This window comes from Hippopotamus amphibius, chromosome 2 (genome assembly GCF_030028045.1).
Source record: "Hippopotamus amphibius kiboko isolate mHipAmp2 chromosome 2, mHipAmp2.hap2, whole genome shotgun sequence".
Classification (NCBI taxonomy): Eukaryota; Metazoa; Chordata; class Mammalia; order Artiodactyla; family Hippopotamidae; genus Hippopotamus; species Hippopotamus amphibius.
The window spans coordinates 221,348,160-221,364,768 of NC_080187.1; the positions used below are offsets into that span (position 1 = coordinate 221,348,160).

Below are 16,609 nucleotides of genomic sequence, written 5' to 3' on the forward strand. Positions count from 1 at the left end.
CATGCATCGAATGATGCTACAAGAAATACCTGCAGCAATACATCCAGGAACATAGGGCCCAAATGTACCTCCACGCAGAGACAGGAACACATAGCTGAAACGCATACAAACAGCTCCCTACATAGCTTCCTTCCTGCCTCCCTTCCTCCAGAATGCTCTAGCTCCCTCCCCTTTGACCCTCGTCCTTGGCTCACTCCCTCCATCCATCCATACTTACAAAGATGAAGGCATGAGTGGACAGGTGGATCAATGCCATCTTATGTACCTTAATACTGTGTCAGGGGCAGATGAAATAACCAGTACGTATATGTCTCCCCAGGGAAGGACTAGCCTCATGGATCCTCCAGGCAGCACAAGGCCTGGCACCAGGTCTGCTTGGTGGGGAAAACACTGGGGGTGTTTCTGGGGGGAATGGAGACATTCCTCTGGGCCCGACCCTGGTGTGGGCAAGCGTGTGCTGGCTGATGTCACACTCGGCTTGTCCATGTGCACAGCACCCAGACAATGAGGCCTTTATGTCTCACACAGTGGACATTCACAGGAGCTGGAGGGAGCTCTCTTGGTAGGCAGTGGCTCCCGTAGAGGAAGGCCAGCCCAAGAGATGCCACAGGCCTGTATCTGTATGCAGAACCCATGAAAGGGCCTGTCTGAGTAAACTGGCCTATCTGAGGGCCCATGATCCCTCACAGAGACCTGGGAAACCCCATTCCAGCAAGGGACCAGCACTTCAGCTCTCACAAGAGCCAAGAGCATCTAGCTGCCAAGTCCCTGATGAAGGGTCCTTGTTGCCTCTCACCACCTCCAGGCCTGGCCCCACATCCTCCCAACCAACACTTCTTGGAAGTCACTCAAGCACACCCCACAACTGACCATAAGCTCAGTCCATCCTCGTGCTCTGCCTCGACATGCACAGAGATCTGCGTGGTTGCTCCCCAGGGCAACACGTAATGAAATTGTGCCTCCATGGTCAGTCTTACTACACTTCAGGTCAATCGAGTTGAATTTCAAGGCCTGCATTCCGATCTGGTGGATGGGGAGCCATGTCAAGCATTCCTCCTTGGGGACCACAGAGATTCCCAAACAGGGCCAATTTCTTCTGTGGCAGCATTCCCTACTGTGGCCCGTGCAAGGCCACCAAACAACAGCCATGCAGCTACACCCTCCTCAGCCCACATCCCGGGACCACCCCTCCCCTTCAGGTCAACAGGGCCTCACGATGGACATGATAACGGGATGCCCAAGGGCTCTGCAAAGCCTTCATGGGGGAATGGACACCCAGAAGCCTTTTCTCCTCTGGACGGGGCTCTCTGACAAACCAGTGGCTTCGGGAGAGGACGACCAACCCAGGAGAAGCTATGGTCCTGTGTATGCATGCAGACCCCATCAGAGGCCCCATTCGGATCAAGTGGCTCCAACAAAGCACCATGATCCCTCACAGAGTCCTGGCACAACCCCATTGAAGACCACGGCATGGCTTCCAGCCCTTGAAATAACCAGCAGCATCCTGCCTCCAAGCACCTGAGGATGGGCTCCTGCCTGCCTCTCACCATCTCTAGGCAGGGGGCATGAGCCTTCCCTACTGACAGGTTTTGGGAAGCCATAAAGCACACACCACAAGGGACCATTCCCTCAGTGGGTGATCATACTCTGGCGCTAGGTGCACAGAGGTCTCTAGAGATGTTCCGCCTGGGGCCAAGGAAGAAAACACTGCCTCGATGTGCTCTCTGACTAGAATACAGCTCTAATGAAGGCATGTGAGTGCACCAGATGTGAGCCCATAAATTTGGGGCAGCAGCAGACATTCCTCCTTGGTAGGCAGGAGGTTGCCAAAAGACTACCCTGTACTGCCTGCTGTGAGGGCGGCCAGCCCATAGTTCAAAATTCTCTGGGGCCTATCAGTAGCAACCAAAAGAGCCACTCACTGCGGAACATTCTGGCTGTGGTGAGTCCATTCCAAGGCTTGGCCTGAAACACAAAATTCAAAGCAGAAAGGCTTAAGGAAAGACTCCACCCATGGCTTCAGAACATGTGGGCCCTGGCACTATGGAGCAGGATAGAAAACCAAAGGTGGCAACACATCTTGGATATGTGGAAGCCATCTACACTGGGAGGAGTCTCAAGGGATTTCCTCGAGCGAGAGGCTGCTCCAACACCCACACCCAAACCCACACACACACCCACACCCAGGGCTCTGCAATGGACCAAAAATGCAGGCCATCCTGCCCCTGGATCCCTCTGTTAGGCCTCAGCGTAATCCTATTGAGCATGATTTTTTGGTCATCAGCTCTCTTCAGGACCATATGAGTTCTCATCATCGACCCAACTGAGGCCCTCCTCACTCACCTGCGCCCTGCCACATGTGAAGGCTTACCTCAGATGCTTCCTGGAAAGAAGGATGCCTGAAGGGATGTGCCATTCTGTCGAATCCACGTGCTGGGCCAAGGCTCATGGTGATTGCCCTAGGGAACATAGGCCAAACACAGATCTTCATTTCTCTGGGGACGATGGCTGCCAAGAGGTGAGAAGGACAGCTGTGAGAACTCCAACTCCATGCTAGATGCATTGGGGGACGTGTGTGCCACACGCTCATGCATTGAATGATGCTACAAGAAATACCTGCAGCAATACATCCAGGAACATAGGGCCCAAATGTACCTCCACGCAGAGACAGGAACACATAGCTGAAACGCATACAAACAGCTCCCTACATAGCTTCCTTCCTGCCTCCCTTCCTCCAGAATGCTCTAGCTCCCTCCCCTTTGACCCTCGTCCTTGGCTCACTCCCTCCATCCATCCATACTTACAAAGATGAAGGCATGAGTGGACAGGTGGATCAATGCCATCTTATGTACCTTAATACTGTGTCAGGGGCAGATGAAATAACCAGTACGTATATGTCTCCCCAGGGAAGGACTAGCCTCATGGATCCTCCAGGCAGCACAAGGCCTGGCACCAGGTCTGCTTGGTGGGGAAAACCCTGGGGGTGTTTCTGGGGGGAATGGAGACATTCCTCTGGGCCCGACCCTGGTGTGGGCAAGCGTGTGCTGGCCGATGTCACACTCGGCTTGTCCATGTGCACAACACCCAGACAATGAGGCCTTTATGTCCCACACAGTGGACATTCACAGGAGCTGGAGGGAGCTCTCTTGGTAGGCAGTGGCTCCCGTAGAGGAAGGCCAGCCCAAGAGATGCCACAGGCCTGTATCTGTATGCAGAACCCATGAAAGGGCCTGTCTGAGAAAACTGGCCTATCTGAGGGCCCATGATCCCTCACAGAGACCTGGGAAACCCCATTCCAGCAAGGGACCAGCCCTTCAGCTCTCACAAAGCCAAGAGCATCTAGCTGCCAAGTCCCTGATCAAGGGTCCTTGTTGCCTCTCACCACCTCCAGGCCTGGCCCCACATCCTCCCAACCAACACTTCTTGGAAGTCACTCAAGCACACCCCACAACGGACCATAAGCTCAGTCCATCCTCGTGCTCTGCCTCGACATGCACAGAGATCTGCGTGGTTGCTCCCCAGGGCAACACGTAATGAAATGGTGCCTCCATGGTCATTCTTACTACACTTCAGGTCAATCGAGTTGAATTTCAAGGCCTGCATTCTGATCTGGTGGATGGGGAGCCATGTCAAGCATTCCTCCTTGGGGACCACAGAGATTCCCAAACAGGGCCAATTTCTTCTGTGGCAGCATTCCCTACTGTGGCCCGTGCAAGGCCACCAAACAACAGCCATGCAGCTACACCCTCCTCAGCCCACATCCCGGGACCACCCCTCCCCTTCAGGTCAACAGGGCCTCACGATGGACATGATAACGGGATGCCCAAGGGCTCTGCAAAGCCTTCATGGGGGAAGGGACACCCAGAAGCCTTTTCTCCTCTGGAGGGGGCTCTCTGACAAACCATTGGCTTCCGGAGAGGACGACCAACTCAGGAGAAGCTATGGTCCTGTGTATGCATGCAGACCCCATCAGAGGCCCCATTCGGATCAAGTGGCTCCAACAAAGCACCATGATCCCTCACAGAGTCCTGGCACAACCCCATTGAAGACCACGGCATGGCTTCCAACCCTTGAAATAACCAGCAGCATCCTGCCTCCAAGCACCTGAGGATGGGCTCCTGCCTGCCTCTCACCATCTCTAGGCAGGGGGCATGAGCCTTCCCTACTGACAGGTTTTGGGAAGCCATAAAGCACACACCACAAGGGACCATTCCCTCAGTTGGTGATCATACTCTGGCACTAGGTGCACAGAGGTCTCTAGAGATGTTCCGCCTGGGGCCAAGGAAGAAAACACTGCCTCGATGTGCTCTCTGACTAGAATACAGCTCTAATGAAGGCATGTGAGTGCACCAGATGTGAGCCCATAAATTTGGGGCAGCAGCAGACATTCCTCCTTGGTAGGCAGGAGGTTGCCAAAAGACTACCCTGTACTGCCTGCTGTGAGGGCGGCCAGCCCATAGTTCAAAATTCTCTGGGGCCTATCGGTAGCAACCAAAAGAGCCACTCACTGCGGAACATTCTGGCTGTGGTGAGTCCATTCCAAGGCTTGGCCTGAAACACAAAATTCAAAGCAGAAAGGCTTAAGGAAAGACTCCACCCATGGCTTCAGAACATGTGGGCCCTGGCACTATGGAGCAGGATAGAAAACCAAAGGTGGCAACACATCTTGGATATGTGGAAGCCATCTACACTGGGAGGAGTCTCAAGGGATTTCCTCGAGCGAGAGGCTGCTCCAACACCCACACCCAAACCCACAACCACACCCACACCCAGGGCTCTGCAATGGACCAAAAATGCAGGCCATCCTGCCCCTGGATCCCTCTGTTAGGCCTCAGCGTAATCCTATTGAGCATGATTTTTTGGTCATCAGCTCTCTTCAGGACCATATGAGTTCTCATCATCGACCCAACTGAGGCCCTCCTCACTCACCTGCGCCCTGCCACATGTGAAGGCTTACCTCAGATGCTTCCTGGAAAGAAGGATGCCTGAAGGGATGTGCCATTCTGTCGAATCCACGTGCTGGGCCAAGGCTCATGGTGATTGCCCTAGGGAACATAGGCCAAACACAGATCTTCATTTCTCTGGGGACGATGGCTGCCAAGAGGTGAGAAGGACAGCTGTGAGAACTCCAACTCCATGCTAGATGCATTGGGGGACGTGTGTGCCACACGCTCATGCATCGAATGATGCTACAAGAAATACCTGCAGCAATACATCCAGGAACATAGGGCCCAAATGTACCTCCACGCAGAGACAGGAACACATAGCTGAAACGCATACAAACAGCTCCCTACATAGCTTCCTTCCTGCCTCCCTTCCTCCAGAATGCTCTAGCTCCCTCCCCTTTGACCCTCGTCCTTGGCTCACTCCCTCCATCCATCCATACTTACAAAGATGAAGGCATGAGTGGACAGGTGGATCAATGCCATCTTATGTACCTTAATACTGTGTCAGGGGCAGATGAAATAACCAGTACGTATATGTCTCCCCAGGGAAGGACTAGCCTCATGGATCCTCCAGGCAGCACAAGGCCTGGCACCAGGTCTGCTTGGTGGGGAAAACCCTGGGGGTGTTTCTGGGGGGAATGGAGACATTCCTCTGGGCCCGACCCTGGTGTGGGCAAGCGTGTGCTGGCCGATGTCACACTCGGCTTGTCCATGTGCACAACACCCAGACAATGAGGCCTTTATGTCCCACACAGTGGACATTCACAGGAGCTGGAGGGAGCTCTCTTGGTAGGCAGTGGCTCCCGTAGAGGAAGGCCAGCCCAAGAGATGCCACAGGCCTGTATCTGTATGCAGAACCCATGAAAGGGCCTGTCTGAGAAAACTGGCCTATCTGAGGGCCCATGATCCCTCACAGAGACCTGGGAAACCCCATTCCAGCAAGGGACCAGCCCTTCAGCTCTCACAAAGCCAAGAGCATCTAGCTGCCAAGTCCCTGATCAAGGGTCCTTGTTGCCTCTCACCACCTCCAGGCCTGGCCCCACATCCTCCCAACCAACACTTCTTGGAAGTCACTCAAGCACACCCCACAACGGACCATAAGCTCAGTCCATCCTCGTGCTCTGCCTCGACATGCACAGAGATCTGCGTGGTTGCTCCCCAGGGCAACACGTAATGAAATGGTGCCTCCATGGTCATTCTTACTACACTTCAGGTCAATCGAGTTGAATTTCAAGGCCTGCATTCTGATCTGGTGGATGGGGAGCCATGTCAAGCATTCCTCCTTGGGGACCACAGAGATTCCCAAACAGGGCCAATTTCTTCTGTGGCAGCATTCCCTACTGTGGCCCGTGCAAGGCCACCAAACAACAGCCATGCAGCTACACCCTCCTCAGCCCACATCCCGGGACCACCCCTCCCCTTCAGGTCAACAGGGCCTCACGATGGACATGATAACGGGATGCCCAAGGGCTCTGCAAAGCCTTCATGGGGGAAGGGACACCCAGAAGCCTTTTCTCCTCTGGAGGGGGCTCTCTGACAAACCATTGGCTTCCGGAGAGGACGACCAACTCAGGAGAAGCTATGGTCCTGTGTATGCATGCAGACCCCATCAGAGGCCCCATTCGGATCAAGTGGCTCCAACAAAGCACCATGATCCCTCACAGAGTCCTGGCACAACCCCATTGAAGACCACGGCATGGCTTCCAACCCTTGAAATAACCAGCAGCATCCTGCCTCCAAGCACCTGAGGATGGGCTCCTGCCTGCCTCTCACCATCTCTAGGCAGGGGGCATGAGCCTTCCCTACTGACAGGTTTTGGGAAGCCATAAAGCACACACCACAAGGGACCATTCCCTCAGTTGGTGATCATACTCTGGCACTAGGTGCACAGAGGTCTCTAGAGATGTTCCCCCTGGGGCCAAGGAAGAAAACACTGCCTCGATGTGCTCTCTGACTAGAATACAGCTCTAATGAAGGCATGTGAGTGCACCAGATGTGAGCCCATAAATTTGGGGCAGCAGCAGACATTCCTCCTTGGTAGGCAGGAGGTTGCCAAAAGACTACCCTGTACTGCCTGCTGTGAGGGCGGCCAGCCCATAGTTCAAAATTCTCTGGGGCCTATCGGTAGCAACCAAAAGAGCCACTCACTGCGGAACATTCTGGCTGTGGTGAGTCCATTCCAAGGCTTGGCCTGAAACACAAAATTCAAAGCAGAAAGGCTTAAGGAAAGACTCCACCCATGGCTTCAGAACATGTGGGCCCTGGCACTATGGAGCAGGATAGAAAACCAAAGGTGGCAACACATCTTGGATATGTGGAAGCCATCTACACTGGGAGGAGTCTCAAGGGATTTCCTCGAGCGAGAGGCTGCTCCAACACCCACACCCAAACCCACAACCACACCCACACCCAGGGCTCTGCAATGGACCAAAAATGCAGGCCATCCTGCCCCTGGATCCCTCTGTTAGGCCTCAGCGTAATCCTATTGAGCATGATTTTTTGGTCATCAGCTCTCTTCAGGACCATATGAGTTCTCATCATCGACCCAACTGAGGCCCTCCTCACTCACCTGCGCCCTGCCACATGTGAAGGCTTACCTCAGATGTTTCCTGGAAAGAAGGATGCCTGAAGGGATGTGCCATTCTGTCGAATCCACGTGCTGGGCCAAGGCTCATGGTGATTGCCCTAGGGAACATAGGCCAAACACAGATCTTCATTTCTCTGGGGACGATGGCTGCCAAGAGGTGAGAAGGACAGCTGTGAGAACTCCAACTCCATGCTAGATGCATTGGGGGACGTGTGTGCCACACGCTCATGCATCGAATGATGCTACAAGAAATACCTGCAGCAATACATCCAGGAACATAGGGCCCAAATGTACCTCCACGCAGAGACAGGAACACATAGCTGAAACGCATACAAACAGCTCCCTACATAGCTTCCTTCCTGCCTCCCTTCCTCCAGAATGCTCTAGTTCCCTCCCTTTTGACCCTCGTCCTTGGCTCACTCCCTCCATCCATCCATACTTACAAAGATGAAGGCATGAGTGGACAGGTGGATCAATGCCATCTTATGTACCTTAATACTGTGTCAGGGGCAGATGAAATAACCAGTACGTATATGTCTCCCCAGGGAAGGACTAGCCTCATGGATCCTCCAGGCAGCACAAGGCCTGGCACCAGGTCTGCTTGGTGGGGAAAACCCTGGGGGTGTTTCTGGGGGGAATGGAGACATTCCTCTGGGCCCGACCCTGGTGTGGGCAAGCGTGTGCTGGCCGATGTCACACTCGGCTTGTCCATGTGCACAACACCCAGACAATGAGGCCTTTATGTCCCACACAGTGGACATTCACAGGAGCTGGAGGGAGCTCTCTTGGTAGGCAGTGGCTCCCGTAGAGGAAGGCCAGCCCAAGAGATGCCACAGGCCTGTATCTGTATGCAGAACCCATGAAAGGGCCTGTCTGAGAAAACTGGCCTATCTGAGGGCCCATGATCCCTCACAGAGACCTGGGAAACCCCATTCCAGCAAGGGACCAGCCCTTCAGCTCTCACAAAGCCAAGAGCATCTAGCTGCCAAGTCCCTGATCAAGGGTCCTTGTTGCCTCTCACCACCTCCAGGCCTGGCCCCACATCCTCCCAACCAACACTTCTTGGAAGTCACTCAAGCACACCCCACAACTGACCATAAGCTCAGTCCATCCTCGTGCTCTGCCTCGACATGCACAGAGATCTGCGTGGTTGCTCCCCAGGGCAACACGTAATGAAATGGTGCCTCCATGGTCATTCTTACTACACTTCAGGTCAATCGAGTTGAATTTCAAGGCCCGCATTCCGATCTGGTGGATGGGGAGCCATGTCAAGCATTCCTCCTTGGGGACCACAGAGATTCCCAAACAGGGCCAATTTCTTCTGTGGCAGCATTCCCTACTGTGGCCCGTGCAAGGCCACCAAACAGCAGCCATGCAGCTACACCCTCCTCAGCCCACATCCCGGGACCACCCCTCCCCTTCAGGTCAACAGGGCCTCACGATAGACATGATAACGGGATGCCCAAGGGCTCTGCAAAGCCTTCATGGGGGAATGGACACCCAGAAGCCTTTTCTCCTCTGGAGGGGGCTCTCTGACAAACCAGTGGCTTCCGGAGAGGACGACCAACCCAGGAGAAGCTATGGTCCTGTGTATGCATGCAGACCCCATCAGAGGCCCCATTCGGATCAAGTGGCTCCAACAAAGCACCATGATCCCTCACAGAGTCCTGGCACAACCCCATTGAAGACCACGGCATGGCTTCCAGCCCTTGAAATAACCAGCAGCATCCTGCCTCCAAGCACCTGAGGATGGGCTCCTGCCTGCCTCTCACCATCTCTAGGCAGGGGGCATGAGCCTTCCCTACTGACAGGTTTTGGGAAGCCATAAAGCACACACCACAAGGGACCATTCCCTCAGTGGGTGATCATACTCTGGCACTAGGTGCACAGAGGGCTCTAGAGATGTTCCGCCTGGGACCAAGGAAGAAAACATTGCCTCGATGCGCTCTCTGACTAGAATACAGCTCTAATGAAGGCACGTAAGTGCACCAGATGTTAGCCCATAAATTTGGGGCAGCAGCAGACATTCCTCCTTGGTAGGCAGGAGGTTGCCAAAAGACTACCCTGTACTGCCTGCTGTGAGGGTGGCCAGCCCATAGTTCAAAATTCTCTGGGGCCTATCGGTAGCAACCAAAAGAGCCACTCACTGCGGAACATTCTGGCTGTGGTGAGTCCATTCCAAGGCTTGGCCTGAAACACAAAATTCAAAGCAGAAAGGCTTAAGGAAAGACTCCACCCATGGCTTCAGAACATGTGGGCCCTGGCACTATGGAGCAGGATAGAAAACCAAAGGTGGCAACACATCTTGGATATGTGGAAGCCATCTACACTGGGAGGAGTCTCAAGGGATTTCCTCGAGCGAGAGGCTGCTCCAACACCCACACCCAAACCCACACACACACCCACACCCAGGGCTCTGCAATGGACCAAAAATGCAGGCCATCCTGCCCCTGGATCCCTCTGTTAGGCCTCAGCGTAATCCTATTGAGCATGATTTTTTGGTCATCAGCTCTCTTCAGGACCATATGAGTTCTCATCATCGACCCAACTGAGGCCCTCCTCACTCACCTGCGCCCTGCCACATGTGAAGGCTTACCTCAGATGCTTCCTGGAAAGAAGGATGCCTGAAGGGATGTGCCATTCTGTCGAATCCACGTGCTGGGCCAAGGCTCATGGTGATTGCCCTAGGGAACATAGGCCAAACACAGATCTTCATTTCTCTGGGGACGATGGCTGCCAAGAGGTGAGAAGGACAGCTGTGAGAACTCCAACTCCATGCTAGATGCATTGGGGGACGTGTGTGCCACACGCTCATGCATCGAATGATGCTACAAGAAATACCTGCAGCAATACATCCAGGAACATAGGGCCCAAATGTACCTCCACGCAGAGACAGGAACACATAGCTGAAACGCATACAAACAGCTCCCTACATAGCTTCCTTCCTGCCTCCCTTCCTCCAGAATGCTCTAGCTCCCTCCCCTTTGACCCTCGTCCTTGGCTCACTCCCTCCATCCATCCATACTTACAAAGATGAAGGCATGAGTGGACAGGTGGATCAATGCCATCTTATGTACCTTAATACTGTGTCAGGGGCAGATGAAATAACCAGTACGTATATGTCTCCCCAGGGAAGGACTAGCCTCATGGATCCTCCAGGCAGCACAAGGCCTGGCACCAGGTCTGCTTGGTGGGGAAAACCCTGGGGGTGTTTCTGGGGGGAATGGAGACATTCCTCTGGGCCCGACCCTGGTGTGGGCAAGCGTGTGCTGGCCGATGTCACACTCGGCTTGTCCATGTGCACAACACCCAGACAATGAGGCCTTTATGTCCCACACAGTGGACATTCACAGGAGCTGGAGGGAGCTCTCTTGGTAGGCAGTGGCTCCCGTAGAGGAAGGCCAGCCCAAGAGATGCCACAGGCCTGTATCTGTATGCAGAACCCATGAAAGGGCCTGTCTGAGAAAACTGGCCTATCTGAGGGCCCATGATCCCTCACAGAGACCTGGGAAACCCCATTCCAGCAAGGGACCAGCCCTTCAGCTCTCACAAAGCCAAGAGCATCTAGCTGCCAAGTCCCTGATCAAGGGTCCTTGTTGCCTCTCACCACCTCCAGGCCTGGCCCCACATCCTCCCAACCAACACTTCTTGGAAGTCACTCAAGCACACCCCACAACGGACCATAAGCTCAGTCCATCCTCGTGCTCTGCCTCGACATGCACAGAGATCTGCGTGGTTGCTCCCCAGGGCAACACGTAATGAAATGGTGCCTCCATGGTCATTCTTACTACACTTCAGGTCAATCGAGTTGAATTTCAAGGCCTGCATTCCGATCTGGTGGATGGGGAGCCATGTCAAGCATTCCTCCTTGGGGACCACAGAGATTCCCAAACAGGGCCAATTTCTTCTGTGGCAGCATTCCCTACTGTGGCCCGTGCAAGGCCACCAAACAACAGCCATGCAGCTACACCCTCCTCAGCCCACATCCCGGGACCACCCCTCCCCTTCAGGTCAACAGGGCCTCACGATGGACATGATAACGGGATGCCCAAGGGCTCTGCAAAGCCTTCATGGGGGAATGGACACCCAGAAGGCTTTTCTCCTCTGGACGGGGCTCTCTGACAAACCAGTGGCTTCCGGAGAGGACGACCAACCCAGGAGAAGCTATGGTCCTGTGTATGCATGCAGACCCCATCAGAGGCCCCATTCGGATCAAGTGGCTCCAACAAAGCACCATGATCCCTCACAGAGTCCTGGCACAACCCCATTGAAGACCACGGCATGGCTTCCAGCCCTTGAAATAACCAGCAGCATCCTGCCTCCAAGCACCTGAGGATGGGCTCCTGCCTGCCTCTCACCATCTCTAGGCAGGGGGCATGAGCCTTCCCTACTGACAGGTTTTGGGAAGCCATAAAGCACACACCACAAGGGACCATTCCCTCAGTGGGTGATCATACTCTGGCGCTAGGTGCACAGAGGTCTCTAGAGATGTTCCGCCTGGGGCCAAGGAAGAAAACACTGCCTCGATGTGCTCTCTGACTAGAATACAGCTCTAATGAAGGCATGTGAGTGCACCAGATGTGAGCCCATAAATTTGGGGCAGCAGCAGACATTCCTCCTTGGTAGGCAGGAGGTTGCCAAAAGACTACCCTGTACTGCCTGCTGTGAGGGCGGCCAGCCCATAGTTCAAAATTCTCTGGGGCCTATCAGTAGCAACCAAAAGAGCCACTCACTGCGGAACATTCTGGCTGTGGTGAGTCCATTCCAAGGCTTGGCCTGAAACACAAAATTCAAAGCAGAAAGGCTTAAGGAAAGACTCCACCCATGGCTTCAGAACATGTGGGCCCTGGCACTATGGAGCAGGATAGAAAACCAAAGGTGGCAACACATCTTGGATATGTGGAAGCCATCTACACTGGGAGGAGTCTCAAGGGATTTCCTCGAGCGAGAGGCTGCTCCAACACCCACACCCAAACCCACACACACACCCACACCCAGGGCTCTGCAATGGACCAAAAATGCAGGCCATCCTGCCCCTGGATCCCTCTGTTAGGCCTCAGCGTAATCCTATTGAGCATGATTTTTTGGTCATCAGCTCTCTTCAGGACCATATGAGTTCTCATCATCGACCCAACTGAGGCCCTCCTCACTCACCTGCGCCCTGCCACATGTGAAGGCTTACCTCAGATGCTTCCTGGAAAGAAGGATGCCTGAAGGGATGTGCCATTCTGTCGAATCCACGTGCTGGGCCAAGGCTCATGGTGATTGCCCTAGGGAACATAGGCCAAACACAGATCTTCATTTCTCTGGGGACGATGGCTGCCAAGAGGTGAGAAGGACAGCTGTGAGAACTCCAACTCCATGCTAGATGCATTGGGGGACGTGTGTGCCACACGCTCATGCATCGAATGATGCTACAAGAAATACCTGCAGCAATACATCCAGGAACATAGGGCCCAAATGTACCTCCACGCAGAGACAGGAACACATAGCTGAAACGCATACAAACAGCTCCCTACATAGCTTCCTTCCTGCCTCCCTTCCTCCAGAATGCTCTAGCTCCCTCCCCTTTGACCCTCGTCCTTGGCTCACTCCCTCCATCCATCCATACTTACAAAGATGAAGGCATGAGTGGACAGGTGGATCAATGCCATCTTATGTACCTTAATACTGTGTCAGGGGCAGATGAAATAACCAGTACGTATATGTCTCCCCAGGGAAGGACTAGCCTCATGGATCCTCCAGGCAGCACAAGGCCTGGCACCAGGTCTGCTTGGTGGGGAAAACCCTGGGGGTGTTTCTGGGGGGAATGGAGACATTCCTCTGGGCCCGACCCTGGTGTGGGCAAGCGTGTGCTGGCCGATGTCACACTCGGCTTGTCCATGTGCACAACACCCAGACAATGAGGCCTTTATGTCCCACACAGTGGACATTCACAGGAGCTGGAGGGAGCTCTCTTGGTAGGCAGTGGCTCCCGTAGAGGAAGGCCAGCCCAAGAGATGCCACAGGCCTGTATCTGTATGCAGAACCCATGAAAGGGCCTGTCTGAGAAAACTGGCCTATCTGAGGGCCCATGATCCCTCACAGAGACCTGGGAAACCCCATTCCAGCAAGGGACCAGCCCTTCAGCTCTCACAAAGCCAAGAGCATCTAGCTGCCAAGTCCCTGATCAAGGGTCCTTGTTGCCTCTCACCACCTCCAGGCCTGGCCCCACATCCTCCCAACCAACACTTCTTGGAAGTCACTCAAGCACACCCCACAACGGACCATAAGCTCAGTCCATCCTCGTGCTCTGCCTCGACATGCACAGAGATCTGCGTGGTTGCTCCCCAGGGCAACATGTAATGAAATGGTGCCTCCATGGTCATTCTTACTACACTTCAGGTCAATCGAGTTGAATTTCAAGGCCTGCATTCCGATCTGGTGGATGGGGAGCCATGTCAAGCATTCCTCCTTGGGGACCACAGAGATTCCCAAACAGGGCCAATTTCTTCTGTGGCAGCATTCCCTACTGTGGCCCGTGCAAGGCCACCAAACAACAGCCATGCAGCTACACCCTCCTCAGCCCACATCCCGGGACCACCCCTCCCCTTCAGGTCAACAGGGCCTCACGATGGACATGATAACGGGATGCCCAAGGGCTCTGCAAAGCCTTCATGGGGGAATGGACACCCAGAAGCCTTTTCTCCTCTGGACGGGGCTCTCTGACAAACCAGTGGCTTCGGGAGAGGACGACCAACCCAGGAGAAGCTATGGTCCTGTGTATGCATGCAGACCCCATCAGAGGCCCCATTCGGATCAAGTGGCTCCAACAAAGCACCATGATCCCTCACAGAGTCCTGGCACAACCCCATTGAAGACCACGGCATGGCTTCCAGCCCTTGAAATAACCAGCAGCATCCTGCCTCCAAGCACCTGAGGATGGGCTCCTGCCTGCCTCTCACCATCTCTAGGCAGGGGGCATGAGCCTTCCCTACTGACAGGTTTTGGGAAGCCATAAAGCACACACCACAAGGGACCATTCCCTCAGTGGGTGATCATACTCTGGCGCTAGGTGCACAGAGGTCTCTAGAGATGTTCCGCCTGGGGCCAAGGAAGAAAACACTGCCTCGATGTGCTCTCTGACTAGAATACAGCTCTAATGAAGGCATGTGAGTGCACCAGATGTGAGCCCATAAATTTGGGGCAGCAGCAGACATTCCTCCTTGGTAGGCAGGAGGTTGCCAAAAGACTACCCTGTACTGCCTGCTGTGAGGGCGGCCAGCCCATAGTTCAAAATTCTCTGGGGCCTATCAGTAGCAACCAAAAGAGCCACTCACTGCGGAACATTCTGGCTGTGGTGAGTCCATTCCAAGGCTTGGCCTGAAACACAAAATTCAAAGCAGAAAGGCTTAAGGAAAGACTCCACCCATGGCTTCAGAACATGTGGGCCCTGGCACTATGGAGCAGGATAGAAAACCAAAGGTGGCAACACATCTTGGATATGTGGAAGCCATCTACACTGGGAGGAGTCTCAAGGGATTTCCTCGAGCGAGAGGCTGCTCCAACACCCACACCCAAACCCACAACCACACCCACACCCAGGGCTCTGCAATGGACCAAAAATGCAGGCCATCCTGCCCCTGGATCCCTCTGTTAGGCCTCAGCGTAATCCTATTGAGCATGATTTTTTGGTCATCAGCTCTCTTCAGGACCATATGAGTTCTCATCATCGACCCAACTGAGGCCCTCCTCACTCACCTGCGCCCTGCCACATGTGAAGGCTTACCTCAGATGCTTCCTGGAAAGAAGGATGCCTGAAGGGATGTGCCATTCTGTCGAATCCACGTGCTGGGCCAAGGCTCATGGTGATTGCCCTAGGGAACATAGGCCAAACACAGATCTTCATTTCTCTGGGGACGATGGCTGCCAAGAGGTGAGAAGGACAGCTGTGAGAACTCCAACTCCATGCTAGATGCATTGGGGGACGTGTGTGCCACACGCTCATGCATCGAATGATGCTACAAGAAATACCTGCAGCAATACATCCAGGAACATAGGGCCCAAATGTACCTCCACGCAGAGACAGGAACACATAGCTGAAACGCATACAAACAGCTCCCTACATAGCTTCCTTCCTGCCTCCCTTCCTCCAGAATGCTCTAGCTCCCTCCCCTTTGACCCTCGTCCTTGGCTCACTCCCTCCATCCATCCATACTTACAAAGATGAAGGCATGAGTGGACAGGTGGATCAATGCCATCTTATGTACCTTAATACTGTGTCAGGGGCAGATGAAATAACCAGTACGTATATGTCTCCCCAGGGAAGGACTAGCCTCATGGATCCTCCAGGCAGCACAAGGCCTGGCACCAGGTCTGCTTGGTGGGGAAAACCCTGGGGGTGTTTCTGGGGGGAATGGAGACATTCCTCTGGGCCCGACCCTGGTGTGGGCAAGCGTGTGCTGGCCGATGTCACACTCGGCTTGTCCATGTGCACAACACCCAGACAATGAGGCCTTTATGTCCCACACAGTGGACATTCACAGGAGCTGGAGGGAGCTCTCTTGGTAGGCAGTGGCTCCCGTAGAGGAAGGCCAGCCCAAGAGATGCCACAGGCCTGTATCTGTATGCAGAACCCATGAAAGGGCCTGTCTGAGAAAACTGGCCTATCTGAGGGCCCATGATCCCTCACAGAGACCTGGGAAACCCCATTCCAGCAAGGGACCAGCCCTTCAGCTCTCACAAAGCCAAGAGCATCTAGCTGCCAAGTCCCTGATCAAGGGTCCTTGTTGCCTCTCACCACCTCCAGGCCTGGCCCCACATCCTCCCAACCAACACTTCTTGGAAGTCACTCAAGCACACCCCACAACTGACCATAAGCTCAGTCCATCCTCGTGCTCTGCCTCGACATGCACAGAGATCTGCGTGGTTGCTCCCCAGGGCAACACGTAATGAAATGGTGCCTCCATGGTCATTCTTACTACACTTCAGGTCAATCGAGTTGAATTTCAAGGCCCGCATTCCGATCTGGTGGATGGGGAGCCATGTCAAGCATTCCTCCTTGGGGACCACAGAGATTCCCAAACAGGGCCAATTT

The 16,609-nt window shown here is 54.2% G+C and overlaps 6 non-coding genes across 6 annotated transcripts; all 6 read right to left on the reverse strand.

The window, feature by feature from the left end:
* Window positions 1-2,240: 2,240 nt before the first annotated feature.
* Window positions 2,241-2,321, reverse strand: LOC130847421 (small nucleolar RNA SNORD115). Its single transcript, XR_009052185.1, has one exon. It is a non-coding gene; the product is annotated as a small nucleolar RNA SNORD115 (small nucleolar RNA).
* A 2,505-nt stretch (window positions 2,322-4,826) lies between these two features.
* LOC130847423 (small nucleolar RNA SNORD115) lies at window positions 4,827-4,907 on the reverse strand. Its single transcript, XR_009052187.1, has one exon. It is a non-coding gene; the product is annotated as a small nucleolar RNA SNORD115 (small nucleolar RNA).
* A 2,505-nt stretch (window positions 4,908-7,412) lies between these two features.
* LOC130847424 (small nucleolar RNA SNORD115) lies at window positions 7,413-7,493 on the reverse strand. Its single transcript, XR_009052188.1, has one exon. It is a non-coding gene; the product is annotated as a small nucleolar RNA SNORD115 (small nucleolar RNA).
* Window positions 7,494-9,998: 2,505 nt separating this feature from the next.
* LOC130847425 (small nucleolar RNA SNORD115) lies at window positions 9,999-10,079 on the reverse strand. Its single transcript, XR_009052189.1, has one exon. It is a non-coding gene; the product is annotated as a small nucleolar RNA SNORD115 (small nucleolar RNA).
* Window positions 10,080-12,584: 2,505 nt separating this feature from the next.
* On the reverse strand, window positions 12,585-12,665 carry LOC130847426 (small nucleolar RNA SNORD115). The gene has a single exon (XR_009052190.1). It is a non-coding gene; the product is annotated as a small nucleolar RNA SNORD115 (small nucleolar RNA).
* Window positions 12,666-15,170: 2,505 nt separating this feature from the next.
* LOC130847427 (small nucleolar RNA SNORD115) lies at window positions 15,171-15,251 on the reverse strand. The gene has a single exon (XR_009052191.1). It is a non-coding gene; the product is annotated as a small nucleolar RNA SNORD115 (small nucleolar RNA).
* Window positions 15,252-16,609: the final 1,358 nt, after the last annotated feature.